General features: G+C 45.2%; 1 protein-coding gene across 3 annotated transcripts in view; it reads right to left on the bottom strand.

Annotated features, from left to right (window-relative positions):
* Window positions 1-15601, bottom strand: part of LOC121853354 (proline-rich receptor-like protein kinase PERK2) — a 92150-nt gene that overhangs the window by 58341 nt on the left and 18208 nt on the right. For all 3 annotated transcript variants that reach the window (XM_042347423.1, XM_042347422.1, XM_042347424.1), the window contains exon 2: window positions 15387-15502. The gene's annotated coding sequence lies outside the window, so the exon portion shown is untranslated. The remainder of the gene's footprint in view (window positions 1-15386; window positions 15503-15601) is intronic.

Raw genomic sequence — 15601 nt, forward strand, 5'->3', positions numbered from 1 at the left:
TGATAGAGGTAATATATATTGTATCTAATATATATAACTTTCCTTGAGCTGAACTGAGGGGGAGGGAGGGAGAGGAGGGGATGGGAGGAAGGGAGAGAGAGAAGGAAGGAAGGAGGAGGGAGAGGAGGGATGGATGGATGGAGGGAGAGTGACAAGGAGAGCAAGAGTGACGATTGAGAAGAGAGACACAAGGTAGGAAGAAGAACAATAAGGATGAGGAGGAGGAAGAATGATTGGAGAGAGTAACGAGGGAGGGTGGACACAGGTACACACGCTACACCTGCAGTATACCTTTACTTGCTCTCCATCATCTGGGGAGTGTTTCTTTACGTTAAGCAAAGGAAGGCAGATCAACGTAACCTAACGTAACGTAACGTAACGAAACCTAAACCAAACCAAACGAGCGAGGCATCGATCACCAGGAGCCAGCAGCTGAGCCTCAACATAATCAATAACTGAGACAACGTTTGGCACTATCAGGCACCCAGGCAAGGTCACACTGGCGCACACACACACACACACACTTACGACAGGTGACACTAACAGGCACACAAGACCAGATGACACCTTACAACACTTATCTGACACATTCATACTTACGGACAGACAACATTGCACCTTGTACCTGTTTTTTATAAGTGTGTTAAGTAGTGTCTTTAAGTAGTGTCTCAAGTGAGGATAAATGTTTATATGTACAATTCCTTTTATACTGTATCTTACACTATCCTGGACACTAATAACAGGTTCAATACTCTTAGGAATAAGCTGTGTGTGTGTGTGTGTGTGTGTGTTAGATGAGAACGCCAGCCTCCCCTCCCCCCTCCTGGCCAGCTGGTTGTCAAAGGCACATTATCACAGTAACACGGTCGGTGATGCAGTGCGCCGCCCGTAATGACGCTCTTCATCACACCTGGAGCCACCTATCCCCCCCCCCCTCCCTCCCAGCTGGCTCGAGTGAGGGGGCACCACCATTACCAACTGAACAACCACCACAGCAACCACCACAACCACCACAGCAACCACCACAATCACCATGGCAACCACAACAATCACTACAACCACCTCAGCAACCACCACAACTCCCAACAGCAAGACAATCACCAACACGGCAACGGTGACATGGATAATAATTACGAAGATAAAAACTATGAAAAGGATAATAACCTAACCTAACCTAACCTAACAAAGCAGTTGTAGTGAAGATTCATCAGGTGATCCTAATACACAATATAATAATTACATCATATAACTGCTTACAGGTGAACATATTAACCCTTCAGTTATATAGGTTAACTGATTACAGGTCAACACATTTAGTCAGGCGGAACACTCACGACCATTGACCCAAATTAACAACCACCACAACGCCACATTTTCCCCCGCCACCACTGAGATTCGGAGAGGCATGTATATTTTTTTCCCTACATCAAACGGGTGAAATTAAACCTGGTCGATACAGTATTGTTTTGGCCAAACACGCCACATGTATACAGCCGCAGTGTGGATATCATGTATTTGTTGGAGGTAAACACTCTCGTTATTTCCCATGGCGATACACGGCTGCTGTACTGAGTGGGCGTGGCTACTGTGTTCGGTGGGCGTGGCTGTTGTTTTTGGTGGGTGTTGTGTTTGGTGGGCGTGGGTGTTGTGTTTGGTGGGCGTGGGTGTTGTGTTTGGTGGGCGTGGCTGTTGTGTTTGGTGGGCGTGGATGTTCTTAATTGTGGGCGTGGCTACGTGGGTGTTTTGGTGGGCGTGGGTGAACGTGGATGTTCTGGGCGTGGCTACTGTGTTCGGTGGGCGTGGCTACTGTGTTCGGTGGGCGTGGCGATTGTGTTCGGTGGGCGTGGCTACTGTTAGGCGAAGCAAAAATTAACTTGTGAAACACTCTGGTAACATAAATATCTTGAAAATAACAAGAAAAACATTAAAATTTTCAGCGACATTTTACAAAGAGTTGTAGTGACCTTTCCCGTGTCCACCTGCCAACCAATCAGCTGCCATGCTACAAACCGACTTGAGGCCTTAGTCCACCTGCCAACCAATCAGCTGCCATGCTACAAACCAACTCGAGGCCTTAGTCCACCTGTCAACCAATCAGCTGCCATGCTACAAACCGACTCGAGGCCTTAGTCCACCTGCCAACCAATCAGCTGCCATGCTACAAACCGACTCGAGGCCTTAGTCCACCTGCCAACCAATCAGCTGCCATGCTACAAACTGACCCTAAGCCTCGGTTGCAAGCTTCCAGTGACCAGACGATAGTTACTGTACCTACGTCTTGGGTGATACACAGGGGGGAGTACTTTGCACGCGGGTACCAGGAGACTCAATCAGTTTATATTCTGGACGTGTACATTACAACATCATCATTAAAGCTCACCAATTCGCCAGACAAGAGAAACTTTATAGAAGCGAACAAAAAATAGTAATTTCACCATAGCGGACCAGCTCGGCTATTCTTTAATTTGGTGTCAAAAAATAAGCGTTAATTGGTAGGTAATCCAAATGTAAATTCTCTAATCTATTTGTCATCACCATTACGCTCTATTACGAGGCGCGGTGGCTTATCAAATAAAACACTAACACACACACACACACACACCACTCTCTTCTCTCCCCTTCTCAGACAAGCCTTATAATAAAACTGTCAAAAATCCCCTTTGATAAACTAAACTCTCCCCACATTCCTGCACTCTTACCCTCTCTTCACCTCTCACTCTCTCTCTCCTCTCTCTCTCTCTCTCTCTCTCTCTCTCTCTCTCTCTCTCGACAGGGATAAATCACACTCACACCGACCGTTCCCTCCACCACCCCATCCTTCAATAGTTCAAGTCTACGTGAAATACTGATCTTCCGTGTGTGGCCAGCCTCCTACCCTTCGCTTTTCCTGTGTGGCCAGCCCCCTACCCTACCCTACCCTACCCTACCCTACCCTACCCTACCCTACACACACAGAGAGAGCAGCCTTACGCTACACAATTCACGGTAATACCATCATTAACTGGTTGCACTGCTGCTCAGAGTGTATCATCGTTCTATTCACTAGACAAATAGAACGTTCCCAGGAGTGGATGTATAAATGTATACGTGGGTGGATGTATGCATGGGTGGATGTATGCGTGGGTGGATGTATGCGTGGGTGGATGTACGCGTGGATGGATGTATGCGTGGGTGGATGTATGCGTGGGTGGATGTATGCGTGGGTGGATGTATGCGTGGGTGGATGTATGCGTGGATAGATGTATACATAGGTGGACGTAAAAATTATAAATGTATACACAAGTAAACACACCAAGGTCCTTATGTATGAAAGTCGTTAATTATTCAGCTTTCGAGTTTGATGTCAAGAATATACACACAACAAACAAACAAATAAATGCTATATAAACAAAACACACAACATTGTATTCCCCTTCTCTCGGGTTATACGGCCAATACACTATACAGGAAAGTCACTGACGTCATTCACTATCCTCATTCACGTGATGTCTCTGTGTGGTTGATTAATAGGATAGGTCTTAATGGGACGCGTTTCTCACTACCATGATGATGAGAGACTAAGATTATGGTGGGTCTTCTGGTCATGGTTTGGTCTTCTGGTTAAGGTTTGGTCTTCTGGTTAAGGTTTGGTCTTCTGGTTAAGGTTTGGTCTTCTGGTCATGGTTTGGTCTTCTGGTCATGGTTTGGTCTTCTGGTCATGGTGGGTCTCCTGGTCATGGTGGGTCCCTGGTCAAGGTGGGTCCCTGGTCATGGTGGGTCCCTGGTTATGGTGGGTCCCTGGTCATGGTAGGTCCCTGGTTATGGTGGGTCTCCTGGTTATGGTGGGTCTCCTGGTCATGGTGGGTCCCTGGTCATGGTGGGTCCCTGGTCAGTGGTGGGTCCCTGGTCATGGTGGGTCCCTGGTCATGGTGGGTCCCTGGTCATGGTGGGTCTCCTGGTCATGGTGGGTCCCTGGTCATGGTGGGTCTCCTGGTCATGGTGGGTCCCTGGTCATGGTGGGTCCCTGGTCATGGTAGTCCCCGGTCATGACGGACACTAACCATGAAGTGCCAAGTTATAGTGGGCACTCTACCATGGTCTGCCAAGTTAAGGTGTATAATGCCCCGGGGGACTACGCTATGGTGGGCACTACCATGGAGAGCCTGGTTATAGTGGACAATGAACCATGAACGGACTTGGGAGGCGGCACCGTGTTAGTTCGCCGACGGGTTAATTACCGGGTGCAGACATATTAAAGGCAGTTAAGCCTATTATGAACTTATTAGGCGCTCGTGTGGGGAAGACACGGATCCGTTAGGCGGAGACACTGTGCTGAGTGAGTGAGTGAGTGAGTGAGGGTGAGTGCGTTAGTGCGTCATAAACACATCCCGCTCACATGACAACATACCCCTCCTCACTACACATACAATCACACCACCACCTCCTCTTCATCACACCGCTACCATAACACCACTACCACAACACCATCACACCACTACCACAACACCATCACACCACTACCACAACACCATCACACCACTACCACAACACCATCACACCACTACCACAACACCATCACGCTCACCCCAGCTTACACCCCACCGTGGCATATTCTATTACACAGGTAAAGTCTCTGGGCTAAGTTATTGAGCTATTCACTAAAAGTAATTATGATAAAGAGCTCAGTTAAAGATCCGGAATATTGGTTAAAGTTTAGTGTTTATTGAAGAGTCGTTTATACGTTATTATGGATACAGGTGTGACGGCCAGGTATACCTTGAAGTAATGTTATGTGGAGTGTCATTCATACAGGCTAAAAGAGAGATGTACACTTATTTATGCCTATACCTGTACACTAATGGCTGAAGCTATATCCAGAGAGTAACAACAACAAAAACAATAATAATAAAAACAATAATAATAATAATAATAATAATAATAATAATAATAATAATAATAATAATAATAATAATAATAATAATAATAATAATAATAATAATAATAATAATAATAATACCTGACTTTACAACATACAACAATATCCACACGACAGAGATACCAACCCTTCAGACACCCACAACATTATACATGATTAAAGAACATTATCACATTAAATAATCTTATCTAAGAAGAATCACGTTAATTCCTCCTCCTCCTCACCTCCCCTCACGTCCTCCCCCCACGTCCTCCTCCTCACGTCCTCCTCCCCACGTCCTCCCCTACGTCCTCCTCCCCACGTCCTCCTCCCCACGTCCTCCTCCGTCCTCACCACGTCCTCATAACCACAAACCAATATCAAAGTATCAATCCCCAGTGAACATCAACCAGTCACCGCCACCAACCCCCCAGGTCACCCCCACCCCACACCACCATCCCACCCTCCCCAGCCACCATCCCCCCAGGTCACACCCCCCACCCCAGCCACCACCTCCAGTGAAAGGTTCAATATCATCATGTACCCTAACACTGAAGAGCTCCTATTAATGAAGCATCGAGTCGATTAATGCTTTTGTGAGCGAACACTGATCTCACAATGGACACAAGAGCGGTGAGGTAGAATGATTGAATTACGTGGTGGTGGGTAATGCCGGGTGGTGGTGGCTGTAGTGATGGTTATGATTGGTGTAATTGAAGTAGTGGTGGTGTTAGTAGTGGTAGTGGTGGTAGTAGTGGTAGTGGTAGTGGTGGTGGTGGTAGTAGTAGTGGTGGTGGTAGTGGTGGTGTGAGTGACAATGAGTGAGTGTGTCAATAGTGGTGGTTTGGTGATTGATTGGTGATGAATGGTGGTGGTGGTGGTGGTGGTGGTGGTGGTGGTGGTGGTGGTGGTGGTGGTAGTGATTGATTGGTTGGTGGTTGATTGATTATTGGTGATTGATGGTGGTGGTGGTTGGTGGAATTGATTGATTGATTGATTGGTGATTGGTGGTGGTAGTGTTAGTGGTGGTGGTGGTGGTTGATTGGTTGGTGGTGGTGGTAGTGTGGTGGTGTTAGTGTGGTGGTGGTGAGTTGGTGGTGGTGGTGGTGGTTGGTGGTGGTGGTGGTGGTTGGTGGTGGTAGTGAGTGGTAGTGGTGATTGGTGGTGGTGGTAGTGGTGGTAGTAGTAGTGGTAAATTGGTGTGTGGTAGTGGTGTGGTAGTAGTAGGGACAGTAATAGTATAGTTGGTGGCAGTGGTCGCGGCAACACCAAAATACAACTCATGGATTGGACGAGAAGACTTTTAACCTTTGACCTCCTGACCTAATTTAATTAACAATACTTATCATCACCCCCACACTACCTGCCACGCTACACCAAGGCATCATACATACACGAGAGAGAAATCACGTATCGGACAAGAAAATAACCTTGACCTTCCAGTTAATGAGCCAATTTAGGTCACCGGTACATCACCTAGTAATTATATACAACCCAGAACGTAATTCACAATGGGAGGAAATTACTGTATAGATCGTTGTTGTTTTAGAGTGACCTTGTGACCTTTTGACCTAATTACCATATAATGAGTCTTGACCTTCAACAGCGAAATAGTTAAGGAAACGAGACATTTCCAAACAACTGGTGACCTTCAACTTTAACCTCACAATGGATGGCCTTGTTATGATGACAAGCCTGGCACGGTGGTGTGGTTCCAATGTGTCTTAATGTCACCCCCAGCAGGATGTGGACGGACGGACTGCCTCTTATAACCCTATATATGTCACAGCATTACACCTCGGTCAAGTCAGGCGAGGTCTCTGCTCAGTCCTACTCAAACCCTTATGACTGGGGCTCATTTGGGGCCCGTTAGGACTGTGGGGGCCAATATGACTAGTCCCTATCACCCCCCCCCCCTTCAAACCCAAGTAAAATCCCTACAGCACGAACAAAATCCCGGGCGAGTGTGTTAAAACGTTCACTCACACACACACACACACACACACGGGGGGGTTTAATCTAAAAGCGTGGAAGGTATCTCTTAACTACTGTCATCTCTGGCGCAAAGGGAACAGGTATTAATCTTGATACAGAATCTGTGTCTGTTCTCCATCCCCGTCTGCTGTTCCTGTCTGCCCACTTACCTGTCTTCTCTCCCTGTCTAAAGTGTCTACCTTGCTCGACTGTCTACTGGCTTACCTGTCTTATCTCTCTAATCCTCTAACCTCCTCACTTCTCTCACACTCTACCTACTTACCTCCCTGTCTATCTACCTGCCTCCGTCACCAGCTACCTGTCCATCAGCCTCAGCAGGTAGATCCAATATGATGAATAATATCGGTCACTGTCAAGGACCCGACCGCCTTTTATGTCACGTGTTGTCCCGACCATTAAAGACTGAACCCAGGACAAAGGGGAGGAGGGCAACCACTGAAAGGGGGAGCAGGTCAAGGTGTGTAAGAGGAGCTATGAGTGGAAGGACGAGTGGAGGGGCGAGTGAAGGGGCCACACAATAAAAATTCTATAAAAAAAAAAAATCCCTTCCCACAACAAAATAAAATTTCTTTCCATAAAAAATAAATAAAATCCCTTCCCAGTAAAAAAAAAATCCCGACCAAAAAATAAAAATAAAAATCTCTTTCCCCCCCCCAAAAAAAATAAACAAGCAAAATCCCTTCACTAAAATAACCCCCAAAGTTATGTTCTAAAAGTTGGCCACAAATGTTCCGTAAGACGATAACGTAAAGATAACAAGAACATTGATAAATAACTCCACATAATAACACGGTGAGCGAGACCGGCTTAAGCCACCTCACCAGGAAAGTCTCTTAAGGGCGAACGTAGGAGGAAACCATATCAAGGTCTGACCCATACAGTAAAAAAAAAACTAACGAACTATATAGAGAAGAAAGTACGTTATATCGAGGGTTCGTTAGATGTGAAACCTCCATTTAACGGATTATATATTGAGAGGAGAACTCCGTTATAAGAAAGTTTCGCTATATAAAGTTTTGCCTTACCTGAAGACAACGTCTGAGTGAGTGTATTGGGCCTCCGGTTACACGGACCACGGGCCTATTAGAGCAAAGTCCTAATAGGCCCCGAGCAAACCCTAACAGCCTATTAAGATGGACCCTAACAAGCTCCGATGTGAACAATTTATCAGGAATCTACCCCCAGCCCTAATTAGACCGATCTTCTTATGATCACAATTTTGTGGTCAGGTCAGGTCAGGTCAGGTCAGGTCAGGTCAGGCCAGGTAGGATTTGTAAAATATTAAGACCGTGGATCTGGACTGATTGTTGCCACACAAATTTTAGCAATATGGTAAGAACCTCGATTTAACGAACTATAAAAATGAAAGTTCGTTATATCAAGGGTCCGTTAAATGTCAAAACCACATCTAACGGATTATATATAGAGAAACGTCCGTTATATCGAGAGAAAGAAAGTGTAACTAACTATCACGGCATAAACTGATATACAACATCGTGTAGTCTAGTGTTCGTGTAGTCTAGTGTTCGTGTAGTCTAGTGTTCGTGTAGTCTGTTGTTCGTGTAGTCTAGTGTTCGTGTAGTCTAGCGTTCGTGTAGTCTAGCGTTCGTGTAGTCTAGCGTTCGTGTAGTCTAGTGTTTGTGTAGTCTAGTGTTCGTGTAGTCTAGCGTTCGTGTAGTCTAGCGTTCGTGTAGTCTAGCGTTCGTGTAGTCTAGCGCTCGTGTAGTCTAGCGCTCGTGTAGTCTAGCGCTCGTGTAGTCTAGTGTTCGTGTAGTCTAGTGATTAACATCGAGGAAATATATATTTTTTTTTAATAAGTACAAGACAAGTTCTAGTGATGAGGTACCATTGAGAAGACCATTCTTAGGTGAACTGGTGGGTAATAAGGCAGTACACCGCATAATCATTCAAACTATGATAGGGATTCTTAGTAGGATATCTTCACTGTCTGGCATCCTAGATAGGGTATACTTCCACATCCGCCTGTAACGACACCTGAAAGAGGGAGGAAAATAAGGAGGAGGGTGGGGGCGAGGAGGACAAGGGTAGGGAGGAAAATAAGGAGGAGGCGGAAGATGGGAGGAAAAGGAGGAGGTAGTGAAGTACACCCTCATATCTCAGGAGAAAGTAAAAGAGACAGTGAGGTAGACAGGTGTGTGGCCTTCACGAGAAACACATCGGAAATTACCTGTTTATCTCGGTTCCCTCCTCCCAGCAGCCCTTAAGCGTGTGTCCTGTGAAACAAGCTCCACACACACACACACACACACACACACACACACACACACACACACACACACACACACACACACACACACACACACACACACACACACACACACACACACACACACACACACACACACACACACACACACACACACACACACACACACACACACACACACACACACACACACACACACACACACACACACACACACACACACACACACACACACACACACACACACACACACACACACACACACACACACACACACACACACACACACACAGGCGGCGTCACAGATAAGAACTAAAATAACCAGATAAAAAAAAGTCGACTCCGGTAGTATCTGTCAATACAACCTGAATCACATCTCTCTCTTCTTCCTCCTCTTCGCGACCTTCTCTTCCTCTGGCCCTTTCCTCGGCTACCACCTCTTCTTCTTAAACTTCCCTCATTACGACCCAAAATAATAAAAAAATCAAATATAACCATAAAAAGTAAATGTAAGAATATATGAGTATGAAAAGGTACTGTATGTGTTGTCAATGCGATGGAGGAAAGATCAATATTGGATCCCTTTGCTGCCTGGTCCCCCCTCCCTCCCCCCTCTCTCCTCCTCCTCCTCAACCACTTCCTCTCCCTCCCTTTCTCCTCTTCCACCAGCTGAACATGTGGTGCTAAGCGGCAGCCAATAGGAGATGAGCTTTCCACTGGTAGTCTGGTGGTGGCGTCTTCTCACATGGGTCGTACATATTCAGAGTAAAGAGCTGTTTATCTAACCTAACTTAACCTACCCTACCTTAACATACCCTACCTTAGCCTACCCTACCTTACCTTAACCTACCCTACCTTAACCTACCCTACCCTACCTTACCCTACCCTACCTTACCCTACCTTAACCTACCCTACCTTAACCTACCCTACCTTAACCTACCCTACCCTACCCTACCTTACCTTAACCTACCCTATCTTAACCTACCCTAAACCGAACTTAAGAGAAAACTGAAATTAAGGATTTCGTCTACATACGTATATCTCCTCCTCCATTCTCACCATCTCCCACCCCACACTTTCCACCCTCCACCCTCCCCATTACCCCTACACTTCCTTCCCTCACCCTTCAACACGCCACACTACCCTCCCTCACCCTCAACACACACTACTACTACTTTGCTGTCACTCGGAATCGAGTATGACGATCATCCAGCTATGATACAATGATAGGAGTTATTCGAGATGTCATCTTCATTGGCGAGTTTTGAGGTGACTAAAGAGACCGATACGGGACACGCAGAGTCGTTCACATTCGTTGCACATGTGGAGGGCTACATCTAGTGCGGGAGGGGCGGTGGCAGCGTCTTTCCGGCGTTGGCGCTTGTCTGCCTCGGTTTGCACTCGGGCTAACTCGAAAGTATTGACACCTTCTCGTGTGGTGCTCCTCTAAGCGTTATGATGTGGAGTAATCGACTCCCAGGTGAGGGGGTCGATTTGGCACTTTCAGGTTTGTCTTAAGACTATCCTTATACCTTTTCAGTTGCCCGCCGGCGTTACGTTTACTATTCGTTAGGTGACTGTAAAGTAGCTGCTTTGGCAGTCTACTGTCGTCCATGAGGGTAACATGGCCAGTCCAGCGTAGCTGTTCATGGATAATGGTAGCCTCGATGCTCCTACAGTTGGCGTCAGCAAGAAAACTGGTTATTTTTTTCTCTTGTCTTCCCAACGAACACGGATGGAACGTAGACTACGTTGGTGAAAGTTTTTAAGTGCCTTGAGGTGCCTCCTGTATGTGACCCATGTCTCACTGCCATATAGCAGGGTGGGGAGGACCAGTGCTCGATATACGTGCAACTTTGTAGATAATTTCAGCTCCCTACGCTGAAGACACGGTGTCTCAGTCTGTCAAAGGCTTGAGATGCACATCTGATCCGATGCCGAATCTCTTCATCGATGTGGCGGTGGTGGACAGGTGGGAGCCGAGATATCGAAAGTGGGTAACATTAGAGAGGGTAGTACCGTTAAGCTGGATGGATGGTGGAGGTGTGTCTGAACCAGGGGCAGGTTGAAAGAGAATCAGAGTCTTACGTACATTAACCTAAAGGCCGAAGTGTGCATACGCATCTGCGTAGGTGTTCAGGATCTCCTGTAGGTCGTGTTCAGTGTGAGCAACAAGGGTAAGGTCGTCTACATACTGGATTCGTCTTATGTTGAAAAGACCCTTCATCCGGTACTCGATGTCCACCCCGCCGGCTAAATTGGCACGAGTAAGGAAGGCAGGCAAGAAAATGGAAAAGGGAGTTGGCGCCAGTACACACCCTTGTTTAACCCCCGTTTGGATGGGGAAGAACTCAGACTGGGTGCCGTTGTGCAAGACACCGCAGTTCAGGCCATCGTGAAGTTGCCTCACAATGGCGATGAATTTTGGTGGGCAGCCAAAACGGCTGAGGGTCCACCAGAGGGCTTCCCTGTTGATCGAGTCGAAGGCCTTGGTTAGGTCAATGAAAGCCATGTACAGGTCACGACGCTGTTCTCTGCACTTTTCCTGTAGCTGGCAGGCAGCAGGGATCATGTCAGTGGTGCCACGTGATGGTTTAAATGCACTTTGAGATTCTGGGAGGAAGTTTTCCGCCTCAGGAAGAAGTCTGTTTAGGAGGACTCGGGCGATAATCTTGCCAGCTACAGACAGCAGCGAGATCCCGCGGTAGTTGCGACAGTCTGACCGGTCTCCCTTGTTCTTATAAATATTGACACACACACACATCATTTGCTTTTACGCATGATACAGGAAAAAATATGAATGAGAGAACCATATATCCAACACGCCAGCCACTAACTTTTAAGACTGAACTCTCAGGGGGAAGGAACCCCCCCATCCCCCCCCCACCCATCATTTGTTACAACACATAAAAACAACTTTCCACAAATTAATATTCCCAGAAACTCAAAACCGAGAAACAATTATCATTAGGATTATTAAGAAAACTTCTGCTATTGGTCCTGTTCTTAATTGTTATTATAATTATTGCTGTCATTATTAGCAATCATTATTTATATCTTCATTGTGGTTATTGTCCAGTTAATAATAATAATAATAATAATAATAATAATAATAATAATAATAATAATAATAATACGTACAGGTATTTACCCCCAGAGCCTCACCTCTTGCCTCCCTAAAGTGTCTCAGCCTCTTCCTCCCCTTACCTACCATCACCTCCCCTTACCTGCCTACCAACACCTTCCCTTACCTACCAATCAACACCTTCCCTTACCTACCATCACCTCCCCTTACCTACCTACCATCACCTCCCCTTACCTACCTACCATCACCTCCCCTTACCTACCTACCAACACCTCCCCTTACCTACCAACCAACACCTCCCCTTCCCTTACCTACCAACACCTCCCCTTACCCCCTCCCCCCACCACGTAACTCACTCCACAGACCCACAACCCAGTAATCTCGTGTGATGGACCGATACACTCCCTGTTCAAAGTGAGTATCATTAAAATATAATTACCTCTAAAAAAAAAACAATGTAAAAAAAAAATATATATATACCTGGTCATCTCTTAATTAAATTTGGGAATATTAGCTCTGTTCGGATACCAGGTCGACGATTTAACCCCTCCCTGATACAGTTGGTTTGATTAGATGGTTTGTTCTAGGTCAGCAGGTGGTTCAGAGTGTACAGCTGGTGCGGTTTAGTGTCCTTAACAGGTGTTTGGAGGAGGGGGAGGGGGGGGAGGGGTATTACAGGTGGTTCGTGTGCAGGTTACAATTAACACACACACACACACACACACACACCTAGCACACACACTACAACACTCACACTACAACACTAACACTACAACACCCACAATTATAGAACACAACCGCCCCTTCATCTTCATCACTATCATCATCCAACACACTCTTCTCTTATACACGACACCAGATCTCTTTCCCCAACTACTATTAAAGTGTGTTTTAACGCTATTAAGAAGTTACCTCATCCTCTTGTGGTCCCCGAGTGAGTATTTCCCAAATTGGCTACCGCTCCTTTCCGCTTCTTACCGCACCTTACCGCTTCTTACCACTCCATACCACACCTTACCGCACCTTACCGCACCTTACCGCTTCTTACCACTCCATACCACACCTTACCACTCCATACCACACCTTACCGCACCTTACCGCTCCTTACCACACCTTACCGCTAGACGTTCTATCTCACACCAGTGGTTCATTATTTCCCCTGTGGGTTATTATATAAATTCTAATATACCTTATACTTATGTAATATATTATACAATTATACTAATGATAATTCTATAATATATACAAGTACTAATTATACCTTAAAACTAGAGGTGTAAATATTCAAAGGTAATATTTCTTTAATTACAGGTAATACAGGTAAGAGGTTGGGTCATTAATACCATATATCTACACACCTGGAATATGTATAATTTAGGTTAGGTTAGGTTCCTTCATACAGGTGTGGCATCTACTCGAGTCATCTCAATCATTATATCTTTACACCTTACATTATAACTCTGCTGACATTCTTCTCTCATGTTACCTTGTATAAATGTGCAATTTACAGGTAATTACTAGTAGTGACCACATATTGTAAATTATACCTCATTAATTATACTTCATTAGCCAGTAAGTACATTATTATAGGTTCGGGAAAACTAGTTTTAAAGTTCCTCGGTACAGGTGTGAAATTATTTTGTTGTATGCGAGGACAGGTGAGGAGCACAGGTGAGGAGGACAGGTGAGAAGGACAGGTAAGGAGGACAGGTGAAAAGGACAGGTAAGGAGGACAGGTGAGGAGAATAGGTGAGAAGGACAGATAAGGAGGACAGGTGAGGAGGACAGGTGAGTGTTAACATGTCACCACCGGCTCTCTCTCTCTCTCTCTCACACAAACACACACGCACTCTCGCTAAGTAAGTGTATCCCTCATACCCTCACCACAACTCATCACACTCACCAGGTAGGAGAGAGAGACAGACAAGGGACAGAAATATAATCTTATAAAACAAGCAAAGAAAAACAAAAACCTTAGCTTGGAAACTGATCATTCATCCACAGTGACAAAGATGTTCAAGTACAGACCAGAATGTGACCACACCACTTACCTTAATATAACCCAGAAAGGAAGTGAATCAAATACACTAATTATAAAACTGAAAAGCTAAACATAACACAACGAGAATGAAGGAAAGGGTAATATGTCAAGTTTTTACGTATATAACCCTCATAAAAAAACACGCCATGGTTAAAAAGATCATTGAAAAAAAACCCAGTGATTATAATAAAAAAAAACAAAAAAACACTTGTATTAAAGGGCATAAAACACGAGAAAAACGACAAAAAAAACAGCTGATGCCTCTAAATTGGTTCCTTGTTTATATACACAGACAACAGGTAACCATTAACGGAGCTGAAACGAAGGTCCGTGTGATTGGTTGATTCGTGAACCAATGAGACGTGATTCGTATTCCCGTCCGCCATGTTTGTTTTGATAGCTTACCATCTCTTCTCATTGGTGAAACGAATCAACCAATCAGACGCTGCCGTTTCTCCAGTACACACCTGTTGTTTATGGATACGTCATCAGGGGACCAGTTTAGTGACAATCCCCCATTAAGTTATTTCTACGCTTTTAAAACATTTTCTTATCCACCTGCAAAAACACACACACAAAAACACAAAAACTATGGTATAAATATATCTGGTGTCCTTTCACAAAAATGGACATCCCAGCAAGGCAAAAAGATCTAGGACACGAGAGAGAGAGAGATAATAAAAAAATAAATCCGTAAACCTTAACACAAACACGATAAAATACGGAATAAAAACAAAACAAATAACAATGAATTATATTATTAAACCAAGAATAAAAAAAAATACAAATTACTGAAAAAAACACGAGACGTAAACATGGAAAAATACGAAATGATGAAACAGGAAGAATTTTTTGAAACTATGGAACACAGACACGAGGCAAATGACTGAATAACAACAACAAAAATAACCTGAAAAATAATTAGGGTAATGACAGGTAAAGTACACACCTGTATTATGAACTGAAACTAAGAGTAGGAATAAGATATGGAGGGAGGGTGTGTGGGGGAAGATGGAAGGTGTGTGGGGGGGTGTGGGGGGATGGGGCAGAGTGTGGGGGATGGGTGTGTGTGGGGGGATGGGTGTGTGTGGGGATGGAGCAGGTGTGGGGGGATGGAGAGTGTGGGGATGGGGATGTGCCTCACCTTCTATGTCTCGCTCTCTTCTTTTCTCATCAGAATGAGGCCGGACCAGGAACGTCGACGGTGACACTCGCTGGTGCTGCCTCGACCCTTCCGTGCGTCCAAGAACTCCTCAGAACCTGCCACCAGACACGTCAATACCAATTAGTACACCTGACACACCTAACTCACCTGTGTATAAAAAATGAAAACTATGTAATTTACCATACGTGTATAAA

Source organism: Homarus americanus, unplaced genomic scaffold, assembly GCF_018991925.1.
Source record: "Homarus americanus isolate GMGI-L3 unplaced genomic scaffold, GMGI_Hamer_2.0 scaffold21021, whole genome shotgun sequence".
NCBI classification, from domain to species: domain Eukaryota; kingdom Metazoa; phylum Arthropoda; class Malacostraca; order Decapoda; family Nephropidae; genus Homarus; species Homarus americanus.